Raw genomic sequence first — 24758 nt, 5'->3', positions numbered from 1 at the left:
TTTGTGGAGAGGAGACTGCCTGCTGGACACCTGCAGAACTGCCCATGCTCCAGGGCGGCCTGGACCTCGGAGGTCTGGCTGTGGCAGTACAGGGCCAGAGGGGCAGGTCCTGTGCTCGCAGAGGACAGAGACAGGGGTGTGCTCAGCGAGCAGATGTGGATCTTGAGAGAGAGAGACCAAGGACAATGTCACAGCTTTGGCCTGAGAAGAGGAAACAAGACCTACAGATTTATACGCACATTTTACACAGGAAGAGACCCTCTGACTTCTAGTTCCAGATGCTGAAGGGTCTTCCTTTGTCACAGGCATTTAAATAAATAAAGATGCCGAAGGGAGCACAAGCATTTTCCCTCCCCCCCCTCAGTGAAATAAGAGGAAAAGCTGTGGAAGGGGCAGGTGTGGGTGGACGAGAGCGCCCACACTCTGGACGAGAGAAGGCATGGGGTCTGGGCAGAGGACGCCGGACGGGGCGAGCCCAGCTCTGAGCAGAAGTGGGCGCCGACACAGCCGGCGCGGGACGGTCTGTGCCAGAGGGGCTCAGCGCCGCAGGGGACAGGCCGGCTCCCCAGAGGGCCCGGCGAAGCCCCCGACTCTGCACCAGGGCAGGGGGCACCCGCAGGGGAGGCCGCGCTGGGCCGGTCCGACCGGCAGAGAGGGAGCGCACAGCGCCCTCACGCCCGACGGCGGGCGGGCGGCCGGGCCCCAGGGCGCGAGGAGAACGAACAGCAGGGCGCAGAAGGCCAAAGCGCCGGGAAGGGCGGCCCGAGGAAAACACTCCAGCCAACAGAGGGCGCCCCGGAGAGCGCGGACCGAGCGGCGGGGCCGGAGCAGGCCGGCCCGCCCTCCCCGCCTGGCCCTGGCGGCCGCGCCGGTTCCCGCGCCTGAGCGCCCGCGTGTCCAGCCCGCGCCCGCGTCCCGGCGGACACCGCCTCTCCCGGGAAACTGCTGGCTCCCGCGGGCCCGCCCACCCCTGCCAACCTCACTCTCTGCCATCGGGGTCCTCCTGGGGGTGCTCTGCTGCCTCAGCTTCCTAAAGCACTTTAGTGGCTTCCCACCCCTCCAAGAAGGAAGACAAAACCGGTGACTTGGCCAGCAAGACCCAGACTCTCCGTGGCCGACCCGTCGAGGTGGGTGGCGCTGCTCCCTCCCTGCTGCCCCGCCCCCACCCTCTTCCCAGGCGCCCTGACATCCCCCCAGCCTTCCTGCCTCTCTCAACACTTCCCAGGTCAAGGCCACACACCCCTAGGGTCATTCCAGGACTGTCTGTCTCCACCAGACCTTCAGCTGCTTTCCCCCACCCCCTTCCAGACAGAGCGAGTCCCTGTGATCTCTTCCGCACTATCTGGGGTTTCTGTCCCCTGAAGGACGTCGCTGCCAGAGGAAGTCTGGAAACTCCGGCCACATACCACACTGCCTCTGTCGGGAAGAGGCTCTCAGGGGAAGGGGCTGAGCCCAGAGAGCCCACAGCCACTGTGGCCCTCCTTGCTGTCTGGCCAGAGCCCCCCTTCTCAGTGGGAAAGACAGAGCTGCTGCCAGGGGGTGGAGCTCTGCCTTTGCCTCCCTCTGGTGTCCCAGTGTGCCCACCTTCCTCAGACGCCCACAGAGTTCTGCTGCAAATGAACCCTCGTGAGGAATGAGACAGAAGTCATGATAACAATTTATGCTCCATCCACTGGTCTTGGGACAGGGGCCCCTGGTCGGGTGGGAACGATGTCCTCAGACAGAGGGGCTGGCCATGGTGTAGGAGCCCAGAGGGCTTTTCTCCAGGCCTGGGAGTTGGCTGTCCTGTGGAGGGGTCTCTTGGCTGTTTGCCACGACGAAGGACACCTGAGGAGTGAGGGCGGCCAGCTGTCCAGAAGTGGCTGAGGGAATCCCTGCTCTGGGAGGAAGTGGCCTCCTCAACCCTCCAGGGTGAAATCTCAGTGTCTGTGTCCAGGTGTGGGTGGTACCTGTGCAGCCAGGTGTCACGGCTGCTCGCTGCTGCCACAGCTGGAAATGCCCAAGGCTGGGGTCCCCAGGGGCAGTGTCCCTCTGCTCTGAGTTTCTGAGGTCTAGACTGTCACTGGGTTGGCCCCCCAGGCCAATGGCAGTGCAGGGTCCTGCCTTGCCAGCCAATATCACAGCTAAGATGGAACTAGAATGGCAGCATCTGCACATAGCTCAGGCCCGCAGGGCACCCCGACCCTGGCCAGCCCTGGATTGCTGCCCACGCCCCTGCCAGCCTGCCATGCCAACTGCGCGTCCCTCGGGAGGAGCTGACTGGGAAGGCTGGGCAAGAGGGGCCGGGGACACAGGATGCCCCTGCCCCCTCGGCTCCACACCAGGGGCCTGATGCACACGCCAGGGTCTGACCACACCTTGATCAGCAAAGGTGCTCCTGCAGACATTTTCTGTGTTTGATGTATATTTCAAAAGCAAGACTATTCAGTGCTCGCTTCAGGGAGAGTCCCTGAGGGAGGGAGACAGCACAGTGCTCACAGCAGGGCCAGCAGCCAGGGCGAGGACCCCACCTCTGTGTCTCCCACTGCGGGGGCTGGCAAAAGCCCTTCACCTCTCTGAACCTCCATTTCCTCATCTAGAAAATGTGGTGAGTGATGTGTGCCTAGGACAGCGGGTGCGGCTCCCGGCTGGGCACCCCCCTGGCACTGCACCCCATGGACCAGGGAGGTCCCAGGCCTGCAGGGTGCGCTGCCTGGGAGCCAGCGCCTTGGACACTGGTTCCTCTCCAGGCGGGAGACAAAGGAGGATGGCCGGGAGGGAGGGCATCCCCGTGCCAGCCCGAGCGGCTTTGCCAGTTCCCAGATCCATGTACCCCGTCACCAGCCACAGGGAGACATTGTCCCAGCTGGCCAAGGACAGTCCAGTTTCTGCCTATTAACTGGTATAATTCACCTTCAAAAAGTGCCCCCCACCCCACCAAGAAGACCACTAAAAATAGATTCCTGGGCTCATCCCCCAGACTAACTAGAGTCTGGGGTTGTGGCTCTGGAATTTATATTTTCCACCAGTTTGTTGGGTATTTTTTTCCAGAGATGGGGTGTTCCTCTCTCACCCAGGCTAGAGTGCAGTAGCATCATCATAGCTCACTGGAGCCTCAAACTCCTGGGCTCAAGTGATCCTCCCATCTCAGCCTCCTGAGTAGCGGGAACTACAGGCATGTGCCACCACACCTGGCTAATTTTTAAATTTGTGGTAGAGATGGGGTCTTGCTATGTTGCCCAGGTTAGTCTTCAACTCCTGGGCTCAAGGGAACCTCCTACCATGGCTTCCCAAAGTGCTGGGATGACAGGTGCATGCCACTATATTTTCCACCAGTCTAATGGGATATTCTATTGCTCAGCAAGGTCTGAGAACCTAAGTGTGGGGTATACATGCAGGAGCAAAAGAGGATGGGCACCCCAGTAGGGTCCCTTCCGTGTCTCCATTCTATGTCAGCTCTTTGTTTACATCTGCCCCTTGCCCAGCCCCTAGGTCCGGCCAAAAATGTCAGTGGCACCCAAGGGGGATTGTGGCCCAGCTGTTTTCCCACCTGCCACCTGGCTGCTTCCCCTGGGGAGGTGCAGAGAGGGATGGGGGCTGGGAATCATCAGGGAACATGGCTCCCCAGACCTGGGGACTGCACAGTGGGCCCTGCTGCAGCCAGAGACACCGGGGTCCTGGTGGAGCCGTGCCTGCAGGACCTGCCTGGCCAGGCAGAGGCTCCAGCAGCTGAATGTCCAGAAGGAACAGTGTGTGGAGGCGCCTGGACCTCACCTGGGGCAGTGGGCTCTGCCTTGAGCCCACAAGGTGTAGAAGGCAGTGGATGCCTCTTCAATGGACTGCAGGCCAAGAGAGAAAGCTAGGAAGGTGCCAGAAACCCAGAAATCCAACAGGCAGGGCTGTGAGATGAGGCCCACTGTACCCTTCTGAAACCCCACTTTTGAGACTTAGTTTCTCTTCCTGCCAGTCCCAGCACGCAGTGCTGATTAGCCGGTAGCTGCCACCTGCAGCCCTCATGAGAAGTGTCCCCGTGGGTCCCTGCGGTCCCCTGGGTGGCAGGGGCCACATGCTACCTGCCTGCATCTCCCTGCACGGCCTTGAGCAGCCCCTTGCCATTCCAGGACATAGGGTTTTCCCAGGAGCCCCTGCAGAGGAACCATCTCGGGCAGGAGCAGCAGCGGAAAGAAAAGCAAAAGCCACACAGGTTTCTGCCGCTCTTCCCGTGCTGCTGAGCACAAGCTGTCAGCGTTTGTGGCAGACGCAGAGCCCATGGCTGTGCGTCCCACCTCTAGACGCGGTCAGGGGGCAGCACTGACCCGTCAGTCGTGCAGACCTGAGCAGGCTGTGACCTGTGCTCCTCGCAGCAGCAAAAGAGCAGCCTCCCTGGCTTCCCGCCAGACAGGCAGGGGTCCAGGCCATCCTGCTTCCGCGCACACAGCCGCTCCCCCAGCACTGTGAGGTGGGCAGGTGCTGCTGGGCAAGGACCGGGCCCAGTGGTGGCCACGGGCCAGTCCTCAACCCCTCCTCGTTGCTGTCAGGTTCCGAGGGGGCAGGGGAAGGCACGCATCACAGGGAGTCCCTGCAACACCACTGACCATGGGTGATGCAGGACAGGTGGGTGGGAGACCATTAGGGTTGTGGCAGCACCCCAAGGACACACAGGGGTGGCGTCAAACTCCCACCTGACCCTGGTCAGGGGTGTGTTATCAGAGCTCAGGTGAGGACCCGGAGGGCACCTGCCCCCACTAATGCTGGAAGACTGAGGGCAGTGACTTGCCTGGGGCAGGCCCCAGAAGCAGAGCCCTGAAAGGCCGACCCAGGCACCCCTCCCGTGCTTGTGCCCCCCACAGACACGTGCACACATTCTCTGAGTCAGGGACAGTCCTCTGGGCTCGACAGTGCCAGCAGGCAGAGCAGGAGGCACAGCAGACCCTGAGGCTGGGCCAGGAAGGTAGAGCAGCCAGGCCCGAAGCTGTGGGCCTTTCCAGGAAGCCAGGGTGTGGACACAGAGGCAACCTGGAGGCTGGCCCACGTGGGGCTCCTTGGGACCTTAGTCATCCTGAAGGGAAGGGACGCCGTGACTGCCAGCACACTGCAGGGCCTGCTGGGGCTCAGATGCCTGTCAGGGGGCACACGTCCCGGCCTGGCAGCAGTGAGGCTTCCTACAGAAGGGGCCCAGCTAGGTCCACCTAGGCTGTGACAACCCAAGGCCCATCTGCAACAGGCCTCCCTGACACCCACCCTGCTCTGCCCACTGCCTCATCCTCACGTGACCCGCAAACCCAGCCTGTGTGGACACGGGCGTCTAACTGCCCAGACTGCAAACCCTGGGGGCTCCGCAACCTGGGGCTGTTCGCTTGTCAGTGAAAGAGACTCTGCAGATGTGGTTAGACTCTTGAGATGGGAAGACAGCCCCGGATTATCTGGGTGGTTCCAGTCCAATCACAGGAGTCCTCAGAATCGAGGACCCTCCTGGCTGCAGGCAGAGAAAGGGCGTGGTCAGAGAAACGGTGGCGTGAGGGGCCCAGCACATGCCTCATGCGAGGCCCAGGGGGAGGCCAAGAAGCCCCAGCCAGCAGGGACCTCACGGAACGAGATTCTCCCATGGACGCCTGGGTAACCACGGCCATCACCTGGGCCTCAGCCCACTGCAGCTGGAACAGCTCTGACCTGCTGAACACCATGACAGCCAGCGTGTGGTGTGGGAGCTGCTAAATGTGTGGAGGGTTGTCCCAGCAGCAACAGGAGACAGGGACGGCCACCCAGTGCTCTGCTGCACAGCACCGGGGACGGGGCGGGCGACACTCGGGCTCCACAGCACAAGCCTGCCTGCAGCGCCCGGGAGTCGGGCCGGGGCAAGGCCCAAGAGGACTGGGCAGGACTCCCGTGCCAGAGCCAGTGCTCAGAGGACGCCAGCCCTCCAGGCTGCAGTGCCGCGCCTCCTGTGCCCCGCCACCCAGGGAAGAAGCGAGCTGGGCAAGAATGCCCGACATGGAGGCCCAGGAACTGGAGTGGCAGAGGGCCAGGGAGGGAGGGAGGCTGCCTTCATCTGAGAGCGGCACCGAGACGGCGTGGGGCCGCCGTCGACCACCCCCGTAAATGCTACCAGCTGCTGCCTGTTGGGTCTGTGTGGCCCTGCTGAGGCCAGGCTTCCCTGGGCTGCTCCCAGCCAGGACAGGCACAGCAGGCACTGGGGCAGCCCTCCGCACCACTCCTGCCTGGGGTCTCCCTGGCAGGCACCTGTCCTGCGGGCCGCCCGGCCCAGCCCTTCTCAGGCTGCGGGCTGCAGCTCTCCTGCCGGCCCTTCCTGGCCGCGCCTCAGGGCTTCCGGCAGCATCCCTGCAGGACCCCACGTGCATCGTCCCAGGGGGCCTGGGACTGGGCTCCACACCCAGCCGCACAGGGCGGCGGGGCCCTGACGCGGGCAGGCGATGAGGGTGGCCGCTCCAGTGTGCCGCATCGCCACAAGCAAGTCTAGGCGCCGGGTGGTAGCGCAGAGGTGGGACAGGCCACTGTGGCGAGCCCCAAGCGGTGGCCATCCGGGGGTTCCTGAAGTCTGTGGCTAAAGGGAGGGGACAAAGGAGGCCCCTCATGACACGTGAGCAATGACCCCAGAGACACTTGGCCACGTTCCCGTCAGGTTTGACACTTGGGACCCCTGCAGCTGGTGGCCAGGGCCATCCCGGGACCTACTGGAGGCCCTTCCACCCAGGGCCTCCCAGCGCACAGCCCAGCTGAGACACCTGGGGCTTTCCTCCCAGGTAGAGGCTGCCACATTCCTAGGCATCTGGAGGAAAACTGGGAAGCACCAGGGTGTCAGCACCCTCCTGGGAAGCCCCCTAGGCCACTGCTTGGTCACTGCCTGGCAGAGTCCAGCCCCACCCAGCCCAGCCCCTCCACCAACATCGGGCTTGGCTGCAGGATGAGCCTCTGAGGAAGCACACAGGGATCCAGGAACCCCCACAGCCACTGCCTCACACGGCCCCACCCAGGAGCCGACACCGTCCCTGCCCTGCACTGGCCTGGCTGACCGCCCAGCCCCCAGCTCACCTCCGCTGCCTGCTCAGCATCCCTCCTTCCTGCCCCACTTTGCCACCTCTCTTGCCTGGCTTGCCACCTGGGCCTGGAGCCCCAGGGGCATCCTGGACAGTGGAGTGGGCCGCAGTGGGACAGCTGAACCCAGTCCCGCCCCATCTTCTTAGACTGCAAGCTCGGGGTGCAGGCGCCACTGCCCACAGAGCCCCGCATCTCTCGGCCACCAGCCCGTGCGCTGGACTGAAATGTTGCAGCTTTGTCATTTACTCTTTGCAGTCAGCCCTGTGAACAGTGCTACTGGCTCGTTGTCCAGAAGCACAAACTGAGGTCAGAGGTGTGAACTGAGTCTGTCCAAGGACACAAGACACTGGTCAGGGCCAGAGCTGAGACCACAACCCAGACTCCCACGTCAGGGGCACCTAAAGCCTAGTGCTGGCTCAGCCTCCAGCTGAGGACCACCAAGTGGTGGGCGTGTGGCCATTCCTGGGAGCCCCAGCACCCCTGGCTCCTCTGGGAAGAAGCTCTGGAGGGACAGCCTGGGGCCACCAGCTGGTTCCCAACTCTGTCTGCCTGCTCACACCCCACTACCCCAAAGAAGGACCAGTCCAGAGCAGGCCAGGCCAGTGTGGTCTGGGCTCCCCTCCCACACCCTCCTCTTCCTCTGGTTGCCAAGCAACACTACAAGCTGTAGCCTGCATGTGAATTAGGAAAGTCCTTCCCTCCTGCCTTTCCTCTCCTGCCCGCAACCTCTGCCAGGCTGTTCAGGTAAAGGCCCCCCTCTGCCTGAGGAAACACTGTGTAGGACGCCCCCAGAGCCTGCCCGCAACCTCTGCCAGGCTGTTCAGGTAAAGGCCACCCTCTGCCTGAGGAAACACTGTGTAGGACGCCCCCAGAGGGCCACAGGGGGCCTGGCTGCAGGGAGTCCACGCTGCTGACCGTTCTGGCCACACCACGCCATGCATGCTGTGGCACTCATCCAGATGTGGCCAGGCTCACCCACTGCTGGACCTGGGACCTAGGAGACAGAGCTGGGGTGAGCCCGTGGGCCTGGAGGCCCTGGGCCAGGTGGGAGGGCTTGGCAAAGGGTGGACCCGAGAACGCCGGGCCTGGGCCTGGCCAGCCTCCCCTTGCCCTAGAGCAGTTTCACAGAGGCAGTGGTGGAGATCCAGAGGTGGCAGCCACTCACACCAGGCAGGAGATGGACAAGCTGGGCTCCAACCCAGGGCTGCCCTTGCCGCCCACGTGCTTCCTAAGCTCCCCATGGGGGATCGTGTGGGCAAGCGGCTCACTGGCTTTGGACATGGGACAGAGGGAGAGAGGGTGACTGCATCTGCCAGCGGAGCAGGCAGGAGGCGCAGGCCTGGGCCATGCACAGTGCTGGGGAGCAGGTTCTAGGGGTGCAGGTAACCGGGGCAGACAGTCCCCAAGCAGACACATCAGGGCATCTCTGACCAAGGCACCAGGGCCTCAGGCCTCTCAAAGGAAGCACTGGCCTGGCCTCCCCCAGGAGGGGCGGGGAGGGATGGGGGCTGACTCATGGAGGGCTCGAGGAGAGAGTCTTTGGGGGCTTTGCACAGAGTGTCCTGGAAAGACAGCCCTGCTTCCCACTGGGCAGTGTATGCTGAGCCGCCATGTACCCTAGGAGAGCAGGGCAGCCTGAGCCCAGCTGTCCACCTTGCAGATGGGGAAACTGAGGCTGGGGCTGCCATGCTTCCTGTCTGACCCTCATGGCCCAGGATGTGGCTCCCACTGGGAGGAAGAGGGACAGGAAGAGGGAGGGCACATCTGGCCACCTCACCCCATCCAGCAACCAGCAATGGCAGCCCAAGAAATGCCTGTGGTGCTGCTTCACAGGCCAGCTGTTTTTGGGTGCTGCAGGCCAACCCAGAAGTCAGACCTGCCAGGGATGAGGTGGCCGTGGGGCCTCTGAGCCACAGTGGGATGCCTGGAAAGCCCAGGCTGTCCCCATGGCACCCACGAGAGCTCTGTCCACTGAGTGGGCAGAGTGACTAGAGAGAGAACAAGAGGGAATCCAATGTCCCTCTTGGGTTCCCTCTTGGGCAGCAGGCCCAGATGTCCGAGTACATGACCGCAGCTTGCAGAGAGCCTGCTGGCACCCTCAATGTGCTCCCCTGGGCCCTGGGATTGCGGCTTACCAGGTGGGCCCTTTCCCTGCCCCAGCCCAAGCCACCCAGCACATCTGGGGCCCAGGCCTCTGCTGCTCCCAGGGACTTACGCACAGCCCCTCTCAGTGGGCGCCAAGGGCCACGGCCACCAAGGGCACCCACAGCTGGAGCCCCCACAGCACCCCTTCTCACTCTGCAGTGAACAGCACTGCCCAGAGTGACTGGCTCCTCCTGGCGGTCCCTGCCTCAGTTTCCTCATCTGGACAAGGGGGCAAAAGCAGTCCCATCTGCCAGGGTTGCGGCATGACCCCGAGCCAGCATGGCAAGCCGCTCACCTATCCGCAGCAGCCCTCTGAGGGGCAGCACCCTGCACCGGAGCCGCAGCCCACACGCCCCAGGGTGTGACTGGGCCTGCCCTCACCGCGCCCGCTGCACCCGGGGTGGCCCTTCTTGCCCTGTGCTGAGGAGGGCTGTGCAGGGGCCTGCCCTGCTGTGTTTCCTGCTTCCTCAGGCTCTGGGCAAGGCCCTGAAGGTCAGCACAGGCCTGACTGGAGCCTCCTGGCTCTGGCTCTGTGGCACCTTGTCTGTCCCCGCAGGAAGGGGAGGGCAGGCGGCTGAGTGGCGGGGGGGGGCAGTGGGGGCCGAGAGGGTGCAGTCAGGGTGCTGTGGCTGCAGGGGCTGGGCAGGAGCGGGCCGTGTGCACCATCGCGGGGTGCGCACGAGCAGCGTCTTCAGGGCTCACTGAGGCCTGGAGGGGTGGCGACTGCCTGGATCAGTCCTGTGAGCAAGCGCCCAGACTGCTGGGGCTGCGGGCAGGCAGGGCAGGGCGGCAGGCAGCATCCAAGGTGGAGGGGAAGCCACCGGTGGGAGCGCCATGGGTCACTGTTGGTGACCAGAGGGAAGGCAGGCAAGGGGCTGTGGGCAGCAGCTGGGGCTCCTGGACACTCAGCGCAGGCCTGGTGAGAGGGGCAGCGCAGCTGTGGCCACCAGACGCACCTCCCGCCCAGGACTGCCCTGCTCACCATGCTCCATCTTCTAGAACTCAGCCTTGTGCAGTGGGTTGGGAGGCTACTGTTAGGTTTGCTTTGGGTGGGAGCAGGGAAGAATGTATAGGATGAAAAGCGGTTAATGGAAAGCTCAGAGTGATCACAAAGCCTGTGAAACAAGCAGGGGTCTGGAGTCCAGAGGTTGTAAATCTCACTCTGACCACAGGCGGCTGCAGACCGCTTAATGTTCAGAGCAAAAAATTCACCCTCCCCAGACTTCCATCCAAACCTATAAACCCCCGGCTCTCCCTTTTCTCTAGTGGACGCTCTTTTTGGCCTCCACCCGTCTGCACCCAGATGCTCAAATAAACAGCATTTGCTACACATGAAGCTCCGCGTGTCTCCCTCTCCGCTCTGGACCTAACAAGCGTTCATCCTGCCAGAAACACCACAGGGACTGCAGGGGCGAGCGGGAGAGGCGGCGCAGCGGGAGGAGGGCCCGCGGTGAGGTGAGTGCGGAGACGCTCAAAGCAAACGTCCGCAAGCAGCTCGGCTCAGCAGAACCCGGGGTGGCTGTGAGAAGTCAGCCCTTGCCCTGCTTTTTCTAATGGGCTGATCTCGGGGTAACCAAATAGCAATGGCTGATGAGGGAACATCTTACAGAAGAATTCCTCAAATGCATTCAGAAGGAACTGCAGAATTAGACAGGTGCTGTGTGGCAATCCTCGATGCCACACTTGACTTACACAGTGTTCATCAATGGATGACACTGTCAGGGGGACAGACGCCAGGGAGGACAGCCCATCTCCATGTTCAACCCACTGCGACCAGACCTGACATGGCGACTCAAAGGACATGGTAGCACCTTGGAGCACTCCTGCCAAGATAAGGCGAGCCTGCACAAAATGAAAACCCCATGTGAGGAAACACTGGGAGTGGCAGAGTCAGTTAAATGGCGCCACGGAGAAGTCAAACAGGTAAGTCTTAGAGGTAACATACAGACAACTCACTGAGTTTCTATAAGGCAATGACATTTTTTTTTAAAGAAGGGGGAAGGGGGCCGGGGTGGTGGCTCACACCTGTAATCCTAGCACTCTGGGAGGCCGAGGCGGGCGGATTGCTCGAGGTCAGGAGTTCGAAACCAGCCTGAGCAAGAGCGAGACCCCGTCTCTACTATAAATAGAAAGAAATTAATTGGCCAACTAATATATAAAGAAAAAATTAGCCGGGCATGGTGGTGCATGCCTGTAGTCCCAGCTACTCGGGAGGCTGAGGCAAGAGGATCATTTGAGCCCAGGAGTTTGAGGTTGCTGTGAGCTAGGCTGACGCCACGGCACTCACTCTAGCCTGGGCAACAAAGTGAGACTCTGTCTCAAAAAAAATTAGGCCGGGCGCTGTGGCTCACGCCTGTAATCCTAGCTCTTGGGAGGCCGAGGCGGGCGGATTGCTCAAGGTCAGGAGTTCGAAACCAGCCTGAGCAAGAGGGAGACCCCATCTCTACTATAAATAGAAAGAAATTAATTGGCCAACTGATATATATATAAAAAATTAGCCGGGCATGGTGGCGCATGCCTGTAGTCCCAGCTACCCGGGAGGCTGAGGCAGAAGGATCACTCGAGCCCAGGAGTTTGAGGTTGCTGTGAGCTAGGCTGACGCCACGGCACTCACTCTAGCCTGGGCAACAAAGCAAGACTCTGTCTCAAAAAACAAACAAACAAAAAAAAAAAAAATTAAAAAAAAAAAAAAAAAAAAAGAAGGGGGAAGGGGCTCCTTTACAATGAAGAGTCTTAAGAAAAATAACAACCAGGCCAGGTGTGGTGGCTCACGTCTATATTCCTAGCACTCTGAGAGGCTAAGGCAGGAGGATTGCTTGAGCCCAGGAGTTCGAGACCAGCCTGAGCAAAAGCGAGACCCCATCTCTACTAAAAATAGAAAAATTAGCTGGGCACAGTGGCGCATGCCTGTAGTCTGAGCTACCCGGGAGGCTGAGGCAGGAGGATCACTTGAGCCCAGGAGTTTGAGGTTGCTGTGAGCTGGGCTGAAGCTCTAGCCCAGGCAAGAGAGTGAGACAAGAAAGAAAGGAAAAGAAGAGAAGAGAAGAGAAGAGAAGAGAAGAGAAGAGAAGAGAAGAGAAGAGAAGAGAAGAGAAGAGAAGAGAAGAGAAGAGAAGAGAAGAGAAGAGAAGAGAAGAGAAGAGAACAACCAAACACCACACATGGAGTTTATTTTGGTCACTGACTTTACAAACCAACTATAATAAGGCATTTTCAAGACAGTTAAGGAAAACTGACTATGCGTGGAGTTTTAGGAAGGAACTGCAGCTAATTTTGTCCAGTGCAATAACGATCACGTGGTCCTGCAGGGCGCTGTCCTCGCCCACCCGCTGGCTTGCTATAGAGACCCACAGCCAGAGTGGGGGGGGGCGAATGACTAGGGCCAGGGATAGGCTTTAAATGTTCAGCCAAAGAAAAAAGAATAAGAGAAAGAAAGGAAGAGGGAAGGAAAGGGAAGAGGGAAGGGTGGAAGGAAGAAAGGAAGGGAGGGAGGAAAGAGGGAAAGGGAAGGACAAAATGAGTGAGCGCTGTAAACTGGTAACCCCAACTGCTGAACTCCAGCAATCAGCATGTGGAGGTTCGTTTTTTTTTTCTCTTTACTTTTCAGAATGTTTAGAAATTTTCAGAGTAAGAGTTAAATTTAAAACATGAGAACAGGCGTGGTGACTCATGTCTATAATCCTAGCACTTTGGAAGGCCAAGGTGGGAGGATCTGCTTGAGTCCAGGAGTTTGAGAGCAGCCTGGAAACATGGTGAGAGCCCATTTCTATAAAAAGTTTTAAAAATTAGCCAGGTATGGTGGCATGTGCCTGTAATCCCAGCTACTGGGGAGGTTGAGGCAAGAGGGGCACTTGAGCCCAGGAGTTGGAGTTGCAGTGAGCTAGTCTGCACCCCAGCCTGGGAGACAGAGCAAGACCTTTCTCAAAAAATAAATAATAAAACATAGTATCATTACACGAACACAGTCAGAACAATGAGGCAGACAGGAAAGGCTAGAAATGACCCCAAACACATATGGCAGCTTAGTGCATGGTAAACGTAATACTCGAAATCCGTGAGGACAAGGCGATTATGTAATAAGTGGTATGGGACAGATGGGTGGCCATTTGGAAAAACACAAGCTGGAGTCCTGCCAGATGGATCAAATATTCACATTGAGAAACAAAACCATAAGCCTATGAGAATACATGAGAATTTCTTTATAGTTTCAGAGTAGAGAAGGCCTTTCTGTTAGTTTAAACTCTGTGAAATTACTGAAAGGCAACCATTTATGACCTACAGAAAGAGTCATTTCACAGGGCTCACACCTAATATGCATGAAACAAAACCGCAAAATCATTAAAAAAAGATGGCTCTGGCTAAATACATTTTAAAAGTTCTACATGGCAGGCAAAAATCATAACATGAAAACAGTAAGTTGGGGGACCGTTTGCAGCTCACCCTCTGAAGTGTCAGTTTCCTTCACTCAGGCGGGAGGGCTCCGGTGAGTCAAGGAGAAAACCGCTGTGGCTGCGGGAGCCCGTCCCGTTCCTGCACCCAACGGGCGCCGGGGAGGAGGTCGGCCTCTCAGCTGCCCTGGGCGAAGGGCGGGGGCTGGGGGACGGGCTCCGCCGCCCACGGAACAGAGTTGGTGCGGCTGTGGAGCACAGTTTGGCAAAATCTATCAAAATGACAAGCGTGCCTCCGTTCCACCTGTTAAAAACAGCCAGGCCACTCTCTGTGCACCCAGGCAGGGGCTCCAAGATGTACCCTGAGCTAAGAGCCAGGTGGCCCGGACGCAGCCGTCACACGCAGGAGTAACACACTGCGCGTGCGCCACCTGACCTCGGGAGGGGACACGGGTAACCGGCCGCCTGGGATGGGACAGACATGCTCCACATGGACCCCTTTTACTTTTAAAAGGCTATTACAATAAATACACTTCACTTTGTAAATTGAGGTAGAGCAGGGGCTCTGGGCTATGGTCCTGGCCTTGCCACTAATCTGCACTGGGGTCTTGGAGAGGTCTCGTCCCTGGCTGTGCCTGCACCTCCCATCGGATCTGGCTTCTCTCTCCGGGTTCCTGCAGCCCTGGGGAATCCGGCCCTGCCTCTTCCAGCAGCTTCCAGGGATGAAGCAGATGGAAGGCTGGCTCTCTGGCCCGCTTCCACGGCAGCAGAAGGGACAAGAGTGGCACCAGCTCTGCCACCCACTGCCTGAACGCTGAGCTGTCTCCCCTTCGGAACCACTGCACAGGGGACCCGCAGCTTCATCACCAACCACTAGCCCTCCCCTCACACCGGTTCCAGGACACCCACTGCAGGCTCGAGTCCAGCACCATGTCTAGCCCTGACTGATGGAGGGCCCAGGGCTTCAGAAGGACAGGCCTACTCTGGAAGTCCTGTCTTGGCCCCACTCCCCCCGCACTCTGCCCTGCTGGACCCACTGACAGGCCACGCCCAACCCCACCGTTTGTTGACCGCTGACCACAGCCCAGGCCATGCACTGAGAGCTTTATGCTCCAATGTCACTTCATTCTTCTGACTGTCGTAAGAACAAGGATTTACCCCTTTACAGATAAGCAAACCAAGGCTCAGCAGCATAAGTAATATTTTCAACACCTTACAAAATTTTAGCAGCAGGACCAGAGTCAGAACCCAAGCTGATACTTCCCAGACTAGTGACTAAGGTCTCCCATCCCTGCCCAGCACTCTAACCCCACACCTCCTGGGTAGACCCAGGGCTCCCAGCCTGCTCCCAGCCGCACCACCCAGCCCGGTGCTCCCCAGTGCCGGCTCCCCCACAAGAGAGCCCAGCACACCTCCCGCAGCTCTCCGCTCCACCACTCAGGCGGCGCTGGGCCACGCGGCCAGACCGACACAGGCAGCTCTGACAGGCACGCAGGGACAAGTGGGCAGGATGCATCAGACGAGCAATGTCCTGGACAGGGAGGGGAAGGGAGAGGCACAGAAAGAGGGTGGAGTTACCCACAGGCACACATCCACATGCACCCAGGCAACCACACCACACGGCCGTCCTCCAGCACAGCATTCCTCGGAGGAAGCACCGCCTTCTCCAGTCTTCACAGCCAGAACAGTGCACACGCCCCAGTAAAAGGTTTCTCCATTACCACCACGAATGACACCTCCACTGTGAACCAGCCCCACCGCTGCTTCATCACCACCTCCATCACGACCTCCTCCTCCCCCTCCCCCTCCCCCTCCCCCTCCCCCTCCCCCTCCCCCTCCCCCTCCCCCTCCTCCTCCTCCTCCTCCTCCTCCTCCTCCTCCTCCTCCTCCTCCTCCGGTGGAAGCTTGTGAGAACAGATAGCCATGAGCAAACTGAGGTTGAGGGACAAAGGCCAAGAGCCCTGCAAAGGAAACAGGTCCGCTGCTAGCGGCATGGAGCACAAGACACCCAGACCTATAGGAGACGTATAAAGAGCAGCCACCACTGGGGAGGGAAGACAGCTCCAGAGGGGCTGAAAAGCTGAGGCTGAAGCTGAGCAGGGGCTCTGCAAGGAGAGAGAGTGAGATGCAGCGGGAGAGAGCCAGAGTGGTCTTTCCAGAGGCCCCAGCTGCACAGTGATGCACGTGCCACATCTGTTGGCTTTCCAGGGAACCCCACACTCAGTGCCACTCCATGGATCTCCTTCCCTCAAGCAAGCTCTGGTCCCCGGTCTGTCCTGGAGGAGGCACATGACTCTCCACATCGGGGCTGAGAATGTGTCAGGTGTGGACTAGCACATGCCACAGCTGGCCGGCGGCATGGCCTCCGTTGGCACCATCCATGTGCAGACACAGATGAGCTGTGGAGGTGGCATGAAATCCCCAGTCTACGTCCTCCAGCTTTCTTGCCATGCCTGGACGTGCCAGCATTCACCCATCTTGGGGCCTGGCACTCACTGTTCCCTCTGGGACCAGACATGCACTCAGCCTCCTCCCCTCTTCCTCCAGGCCTTGCTCAAACCCAGCCTCCCCAGGAGGCCGCCCTAAGCACCCTGGAATGGAAGCCCTGGCACTCCTCTGTCTCCCAGTCATCATGTTCGTTTGTTGTCAATTTTCAGACTGCGTCTGCACTCCCAGAGACCAAACTGCCACACACAGTGGCTAGGACCGTGGTCGACGCCTCTCCCCACGTCGCACCTCCCTTCTTTGATGGCTCTGCCCGAGTCCGTCCTTCAGGTTGGGGGACCAGAGAGCACATCCCTCACATGGCTCTGGAGTCACGGTGGCGTGGGAGGGGCAGTTGGCCTGGGTGCATGCCCGGGACTGGCCGCTTCTTGGCTATCAGCTGCAGGCAGGGTTCTTAACCCTCCGAGCGTCGGCGAGCATGTCCGCACCCACCTGGGCCACTATGCCTAGCTGCCCCGGACACATCAGGTGGGCGGCTCCAACCCCTTGGGGCCCTGGTGCTGACACCGTGTTGGGTGGGGAAGAGATGCCGTGACCATGTGGTGGGTGCCTCGGCCTGCCCCTCCTCCACACATCAGTCTCATCTGGCCCGCAGGGCTGTCCTAGGAAGTGACATTCCCCTTCCTAAGAGGGCAGGGGCCATTCTCCCACAGTCCCCTGCCCCGGGCCTCTACCCACGCCCAGGGCAGTGACTGCACAGGGTGCTGGTGATAACAGGGGCTCGCAGAGTGTGCTGTGCCCTCCGCATTCTGAAGCAGGCCTGGACACACATGTTCTCCACGCCAACCCGTGCAGCAGGCCGCTACCATCCACACCTGCGGCACGATGTCTGCCTGCGGCTGGGCTTACCGTCCCCTGGGCTCCTGCAGGGGGTATGTGGGCCTTGTTCTGGCCCCCTGCTGGCCTGGGGAGGAAGGGTGTATGCCCCAGGACCAACAGACTCAAGGGGCCGTAGTCCACTCCTCCTGCCGCCACCCAAGCCCAGGCAGTCAGTGCTTCTGGCCAAAGCACATGGCTGTGCCCTGGTGCGGGGCACAGGGCGAGACCGGGAAAGGCGTGAGAGCTTCCAAGGGGCACAGCCATCGCAGCTCGGAGACCACCTGGGCTGCACGGGTTTCCGGCCGGCATCTGTCTCCTTGAGCCGGGAGGGCCGGCAGGTGGGAGGGGCGCGTCATAAAGCCCGGGGCTCTGGAAACCGCTGTGCTGGCGCTGAGGATGAGGCAACTGAGGCACAGTCCAGGTTAAGTCAGCGTAGCCACCTGCGTCCTCTGAGCAGGTGAGGGTGCCACGGGCAGGTGATGGCCTGGCCTGTCAGGAGGCCCGCAGTGAGGGGCCAGGGCCGGGTGAACACGCCCCTCCTAACACCCGCCCTCATCCTTCATGGACAACCTGGTGCCCCATTTCCTCAAGGGACACCTGTCACAACTCGTCTGACACCAGAGGGGCACATGCCTTTCCTGGGGTGATGCTGTGGCCACACGAGGCGGCTGGTCCCTTGGGAAGGAGAGCAGTGTGGCCCAGATGGCAGGGAGCTCAGAGGGGCCTGGCAGGCTCGGGTGGGCTGCCGAGCCACAGGGCTGCTGGGCTGTGGCGCTCCCACGGGCCAAAGCACAGGCCCAGGATGCCTGTGGCTTCTCTTTGTGCCACACACACCCACGCTGGCCCTCATCGTCCACCATGCAGTGCAGCCTCTCCACACCTGGCAGGCTCTCCAGGCAGCCCAAGTGCCACTGCCCCAGAGCTGGCCTTCCTAGGAAGGGTGGGCAGGACAGGGGACGGCAGCAGGGAGAGGGTGGCTGGGGCCGGTGTGCGGGCCCTGGGCTCCCAGGCCAGTGCCCTCGCCCTACACCACCCTCACTGGTCGTCCCTGGACAGATGGACGGAGCTCCCCTGTCCACCATGCCAGCATAGCCTTTGGTCCTGGGGTCCAGCGATGAGGAGCACCCAGAGCAGACCCAGCGACACTCACAGTGGACCCCAGGAAGACCGACATCCAGCAGGGTAAGCCAGGAGCCAGCTGGACCTGAGGGCACATCCTGAGTCCCCTAAGGGCTGGCTGAGGGGCTGCAGGCAAAGCAGGCAGCCTCCTGCCTGGGGCAGCGACAGCGTCCCTGGAACCTCCTGCTGGGCCCACTCAGCTTCCCCAGGGCTGGGCATGCTGTGGCCATCCACCCTGAAACCTTCCCGTGAGCAGCATGCAAGGGTCAGACCGCAGCTCCCTGCCTCGGAGGGAGGCAGACCGTGCGCGGTTGACCCTTGGGAGCTCCCTGCCGGCCAGGTGCGGCCTCACCTGTAAGCGCACCTTTTCGGGCCTCCTCCGGCGGCACGGTGCTTGCTTCCCCACACGCGTCTCCTGAGGGTGCACACACCCTCTCTAAACCCCCACATCAGAGCCCCCGGCCCAGGTCCGTGTGTGGGCACTGGCCTAAGTCACAACTGTCAAAGGTGTGCATGAGATAAGAGGACACAGGACGGTGTCAGAAGCCCCGTATAGGAAGATGAAGGGAGGCAGCAGAGGAACACGTCACCCACCCTCCAAAGTGGTTCTTGGCACCAGGGAGAGACCTGGGCTCGAACGCTACCTCTGCCCCTCTCTCCAGACCCAGGAGGTTCAGCAATAAAATTGGTATAATGATGCCAGCATCAAAAAAAAGACTCTGGTGGGGACACACAGGTTGTGGGCATCTCCCTGCCACGCCCTGCCCTTCTGGGAAGTGGCTCCGGCTGCCTTGGCCTTTCCATGAGGAACAGCTCTCAGACCCCTGGCCAACCCTGCCAGCTCGGACCAGTGTCATCCCTTCTCCTATGTCCTTGAGAAGCTTCACCACCACCACCACCAACAACAACAACACCAAAGGCCAGGTGATCTGGCCCACGTGCCTGCAGGTCACCTCAGAGCAGGTGTAACACACTCCAGCTGGGTCAGGTGAGCTCGGCTCCCAGGGCTGCCCAGGCCAGAGGAGGGAGGGGCACAGGGCATGAGAGGCCCCCTCCCTCCAGCGGGTAGTATGGGCAGGACGTGAGATCTCCCTGGGCAGCTAATGCTCACCTGTCCTAGCTTGGCCTGAAAAGGGACTCCATTCCTCATCCAGCCCAGGACCACCCATTACTTATAACAATAATAAAATGAATAACTGACACACGTCCTGCCTGCTATGAGTAATTAACTCATGAAAGAATCAAGACACCCCCAGGAACTCCCAGAGCTCCTTCCTGTGAGTCTCCAAACCCATCCAAGCCTAATGCTCCCAGCTGGTCCACCGCCCCTCGCCCATGCTGTGAGGGCAGCACCGGGGTCCTAGCGACCAGAGCCAGGCTGCACAGCTCTGCCCAGGAGAGGACACAGCCCAGGAAGGCTTGTTCGGAGCACACAGAAAGGGCTGGCACAGGACAGTCTGCAGGGCAGTCCCAGGCAGGAAAAGTCTGCGCCTCTAGGTCTGGGTTTCCACAGCGACAAAATGCAGCTCCTCACCATGGAAATGCATGGGGCTAGGGTTGGGCACATGCACCTACCCCCAAGAAGGAAGGCACCCCTGCTGTGGCTGGGATCCAGGCCACACCCACATGGAATCCAAGATGACATTCACATTGGGTGGGTCTGGGTGCCGGAGGCCTGAAGAACCCAAGGAGAGAGGGTGGGGGAGGGCCCACCAAATCTGGACAGCCTTGGTGGGGGCGGGGAAACAGGCTTCCCGAACCAACCCATCAGAACAACCCCTCCCAGCCCCTCAGCTTCTGGGTGAGCCAGGCTCCTCCACATAAGCCACTCTTTGTTAACACTGTTGCCACGGCAACTGGATCCAGGAGAACTCTCTCTTCAAGGTAGAGTCTGGGGTGACACTTGGAGAAACAGAAGTAGAGGTAACAACAAGCAGGGTGCTGGCTTCCCAGCACTGCCCCTACTCTTCCTTCCTGAACAGGTCGGGCTTCCAGACACCCCCGTGCCTGTCCCAGAGCTCTCAGGTCTGCTCTCCTCTCTTCTCCCTGAAGGGGCAGCTGCAGCGCTGCCCAGGCACCTCTGCGCACACTCCCAGATGCCTCTGTGCCTCTGCCCCACCATGCACAGTGGCTCAGCGACTCCACACACATCCCATGAATGTTTGCTGAGTCCACCAGCGCAGCTACCATCTCGGAGCTGGGGGCCAACAGCCCTGGTGTAGGCGGGACTGCAAGGAATCACAGACAAGTACACCAGGGGCAGCGTGCTACAGAGAGATCTGGGGCACCCTGCACAGCAGGAAGGTGCAGGAAGGCACCCTAGGAGGCTGGGAGTCAACTGGTGGGGGAGCATGGTGGGGAATCCTAGCAGAGGCCAAGGCCAAGCCCTGCGTGGGGAAAGAAAGTGCAGGGAAGGATGGGGAAGGGTGCCGCTGCAACTGTCCAGGCCAGGGGTGCCAGCGCAGCCCACAGAGGTGGCAGTGTGCAGGGAGAGGTGGAGGGGCAGGAGAGAGATAGGACTGGCTGATGACTCAATGCAAGGGGACCCCACTGCCCATCTGCTCAGATGGGGAGCGTGGGGCAGGCTGTGCCTGGTGGCTCTGGAGTCATGTAGCAGGTACGCATGCTGCTGGAGCCAGAGGACAGGCAGGGCTGACAGGAGTAAGGAATGGAGGACAGGAGGGAACAGAAACTGTGCCTGGGGAGGGTGGTTGGGCCCAGGCCCTGAGGATCCCAGGACACAGGGGCCTGGAGGGAGGCCAGAGGACTAGAAGAACCAGGGCTGGCTGAGCCTGGGAGGCAGGTGCATGGGAGTAGGTCCGGTGGACGTCCACAGCCTCTCCAGAAGGTTCCCTGAGCTGAAGGGGGCACATGCCAGGTTGGCATGGGCTGGGAGTGGGCGGGAAGCAAGGACATGGAGGGAACGAGCCAAAGACACAGCTCCGCAGGCAGCCAGCAGAGGCGAGATGGGGCCGTGGCTAGGCAAGGTTTGTGTAGTTTCCAAGATGGGGGAAGCTTACGCAAATAACTTCACCTCTGAGGCCCACCTGTCCACCAGGCAGTGACGTCTGTGCACCCCACACATGAAGTGCTCACCCCAAACTGCTCAGTCTGCAACCAGGGCGACTCCTTGAGGCCCAGCCCCAAGGCAGAGCTCAAGGTGGGGAGGGAGCCCACAGGCTCTGTCTGTTCTCCCGTGCTGTGTCTGCATCCCAGCCCTGAGAGGACCCTGAGGAGCTTCTATGTCAAATGTACAGGCATTCTTTTAGAGACAGGGTCTCACTATATTGCCCATGCTGGTCTCCAACTCCTAGCTTCAAGGAGCTGGAGTTCCTTCCTTCCTCAGCCTCCCAAAGTGCTGAGATTACAGATACGAGCCACCACGCCCAGCCATTCCCATGCCAAATGAATGAGGTGCAGAGAAGCCTCCCAGGACGGGGCCCACTGGGTGTTGCCCAGAATAATGCTCAAAGGTGCCATGTGGTTCTTAGGAGCCACTTTTGCAGAACCTTCAGACATCTGAGGCCACGTGACTACTCCCGCTTAACTGCCCTCTCCCCTGCCCATTAGCCCGTATTCCCTGTGGATCCTAACACCTCATCCCTCTTGGCCAGAGAGCCCTCTCGGGCCCTCTCTCTGCAGCGCCCGGGGCAGGCCCTGCCAGCTGTCTCAGGAGGCATTCCGAGGCTGAGCCCTCCCTCACTCTGGGCAGGCCGGGATGACTGTCAGGGTCTCCAGCTTTCCTTCACCAATGCCAGCCGACCTTCCCAAACCCTGCTCTGGGGTCGTTAGACGGGACATTCTGAAGGGACTCGTAGCAGCTAGACTCTGGACTGCGCTAGAACATCTTGCACACACCCACAGCGCCGGGCTCCATGCCCAGGAGGAGGTGCGAAGGGCACACACCCGGGAAGAGGGCAGCAGCCCTCCCCAGACCCCTGCAGGCCAGGAGGCCTCATTAGGTGGCCAGTGGGTGTCAGAGGCCCCCCACAGCCGTGGGCCCATTGGTGCCACTTCAGCACCTCTCCCTCCCCCCACGCGCAAGGAGGGCGAGGGAGCCAGAGGCAGGCTGGAGCGGTGGGAGTTAAGGAGGCGGGTTTCTGCTCAGCATGTGGAAGCTCTCAGAGAACAACAGCCTGAGCGACCAGGGCTGAAGCAGAAGGCCTCCAGAGGACAGGGGGGAGGAGCCCGGTGGGGGGCAGGGAGGGATTTGGAGATGGCCTGAGTCTTCCTCCCCTCCCCCAGCCACACCCCTGGGGTCCACCCCCAGCACCCCAGGGCCTCTCCTCAGGGGTTGGGGAGGCACCGGCCCACCTAGCCTCTCTCCGGAGAGGTTGCCAAGCCCCAGCCCTGCCTTGACAGAGCACATTCACGTGGACTACTGGACGATCTGGCTTCTGCAGAACAAAGCTTTCCAATTCTGCTTTCTGCTGGCACTCTACAGGTGGGGAGGAGGCCACACCCAAGTGCCCCGCCCCCATGACGGTCTACTCCTCCCCTGCCTGGGCTCCTCACTGCCGCTGGTGCAGTGCTGCCCTCCCCAGCCAGCAGGGGCCTCCTAGCCTCTGTCCAGCACCAATGCTGTAACACCAGCATTTCTCCCTCCTCCCCCTCCCTCTCCTCTCCCTCCCCCTCCTCCCCCTCCCCCTCCTCCTCCCCTCCTCTTCTGCCTGCAGTTGCTAAGTTACACCAAAACCCCTCTGCTCTGTGTGAACTGTTCCATTTCCACGATTTGCCAGGTGGAAGGGAGCCATCAGGCTGGCAGCTTGAAGATGCCTCCCAGAGAAAAACAGTCACTGGCTGGCTTTGGGGGCCCAAGGCACACCTGGGGACACCTGCGTGCGCTCCCAAACCTGGGGAGCCGTGTCCAGGAGTACCACTCTGTACTTCACCAAGGAGTCTGAGAGCGCCACGCTGTCACTCCCTTCTCAGGGGCAGGGCCTCTGGCTGGGTCACTAAGACCCACTGCCCTAAGGACAAAGGCTGGAGGGGAGAGAACCCACCCACCTGTCCTCAAGCCACCCAGCTGAGGTCCTCCTGTCCTCCCACTCTAAGGTTCCCAAGCAAAGTGTCACTGGACATCAGCATGGAAATGCCTTCAGAAGTTATCAAAACGATGGTGTCAGTCCACAGATGGGGAAACCAAGTCTCGGAGGGCCTGCCTATGCTTCCTAAGTCAAGACCGGTGGTCCTCTGGCTCCCGGTTCAAGACAGACAGGAGCTGTTGCTTTGCTCTTTAGGCTCTGTCCCAGTAGAGAAGGGTCCAGACCTAGGACAGGCTGGGCTGGGCAAAACCGCATCCAGAGGGCAGCAAGAGAGCCCCAAGGGCAGAGAAGACCAGGACCTCCCTGAGGTTCCTTCAGGCCAACTGGCCCCCACGTGTGCTGGGCTCTGGGGCAGGTAGCCATTTGGCCCCTTCCCTGGCCCCAACAGTGGGAGAAAAATGACCTGGGTCGGAGGGTGAGCCATAGGTGGGGGACTCACTGCCCTGAGCGGGGAAGGAGGGAGCCCTGGCCACCACCAGGTCTCAGCCCCCGGGGAGCACCCAAGAGGCGGGCTGCCGCATCTCTGTAAATATCCACCAGGTCCAGCACTCAGAGGCAGCCAGAAACGCAGGGGCAGAGACCTGCCTGCATCCCTCTCAAATCAGCAGGAGCCCCCTCCGCTCGCACACACTCGGCCAGAGCCAGCTGCACCTGCCCCGGCTCCGTGCAAGCAAGGCCGGGGCAAAGAGAGCACGGTCCTTCAAATGACCCTTGTATACGGGGCAGAACAGGACACCTCTCCATGTCCCTGGCCCTCTCCCCTCAAATGCAGAGCTCACGCCCCAATTCCTCACCCAACAGCCATGGTGTGACATGCCACTGCGGGGGCCCAGAATGCAGAAGAACAAATGGAAACTTCCAACTGCGCAGCCCCAAGAGCCTCAGCTTCCCCACCCCTCCCCCACGCCAGACCCGGAACACGGACCTGGCCGCGGTGCCCACGCCCGCCCTCCGCGAGCGCTCCCGCCACACCCGCCCCGGGCCCTGCAGGGGGTGTGCAGGGGGTCCCGGCGCCGACCGGCAGGGGCGGAGTTCTCGGCAACTGCGTGCGCTGGGCTCCCGCCGCCCTTTCCCGCGCGCGGCCCCTGACCCGCGCCCGCAGCCTGCGCCCGGGTCCCACGACGGCCGCGCCGGGGACCCCGGGCCCGCGCCCGCCCCGCCCTGCCCGCGCCGGCGACCGGAGGGAGGGACGGAGGGTCGGCGGCCGCCGCCTACCTCGGTCGGGGCCAGCGTCACTCCCGCGCCGCCCTCGCGCCGCAGTCGGGCCCCGAGCAGCGCGCGGCCTGCGCCGCCGGCGGCTCATGCTCGGCTCGGCTCGGCGCCCGCCGCGGCCGCCCCCGCGCTGCGCCAGCTGCGGGCAGAGCCGCTCCCAACGCAGCCGACGCGGCGGAGCGCGGGCGGGCGCGGGAGCGCGGGGCGAGCCGGGCGGGCGCGGGAGCGCGGGGCGGGCGCGGGGCGAGCCGGGCGCGGGGCGAGTAGGGCGGGCGCGGGAGCGCGGGGCGGGCGCGGGGCGAGCCGGGCGCGGGGCGAGTCGGGCGGGCGCGAGAGCGCGGGGCGGGCGCGGGGCGAGCCGGGCGGGCGCGAGAGCGCGGGGCGGGCGCGGGGCGAGCCGGGCGGGCGCGGGGCGGCGGGGCGAGCCGGGCGGGCGCGGGAGCGCGGGGCGGGCGCGGGGCGGCGGGCGCGGGAGCGCGGGGCGGGCGCG

General features: G+C 61.4%; 1 protein-coding gene across 1 annotated transcript in view; it reads right to left on the bottom strand.

Moving 5' to 3' along the window:
• Positions 1-24339, bottom strand: part of RASGEF1A (RasGEF domain family member 1A) — an 81905-nt gene extending 57566 nt beyond the window's left edge. The window contains exon 1 of the mRNA XM_076010261.1: positions 24272-24339. The gene's annotated coding sequence lies outside the window, so the exon portion shown is untranslated. The remainder of the gene's footprint in view (positions 1-24271) is intronic.
• Between the last annotated feature and the right edge of the window lie 419 nt (positions 24340-24758).

The sequence above is a fragment of the Microcebus murinus genome, chromosome 14 (genome assembly GCF_040939455.1).
Source record: "Microcebus murinus isolate Inina chromosome 14, M.murinus_Inina_mat1.0, whole genome shotgun sequence".
Taxonomy (NCBI): Eukaryota; Metazoa; Chordata; class Mammalia; order Primates; family Cheirogaleidae; genus Microcebus; species Microcebus murinus.
The sequence above is the reverse complement of the archived record's forward strand: the minus strand, read 5'-3'. Positions and strand labels throughout refer to the sequence as shown.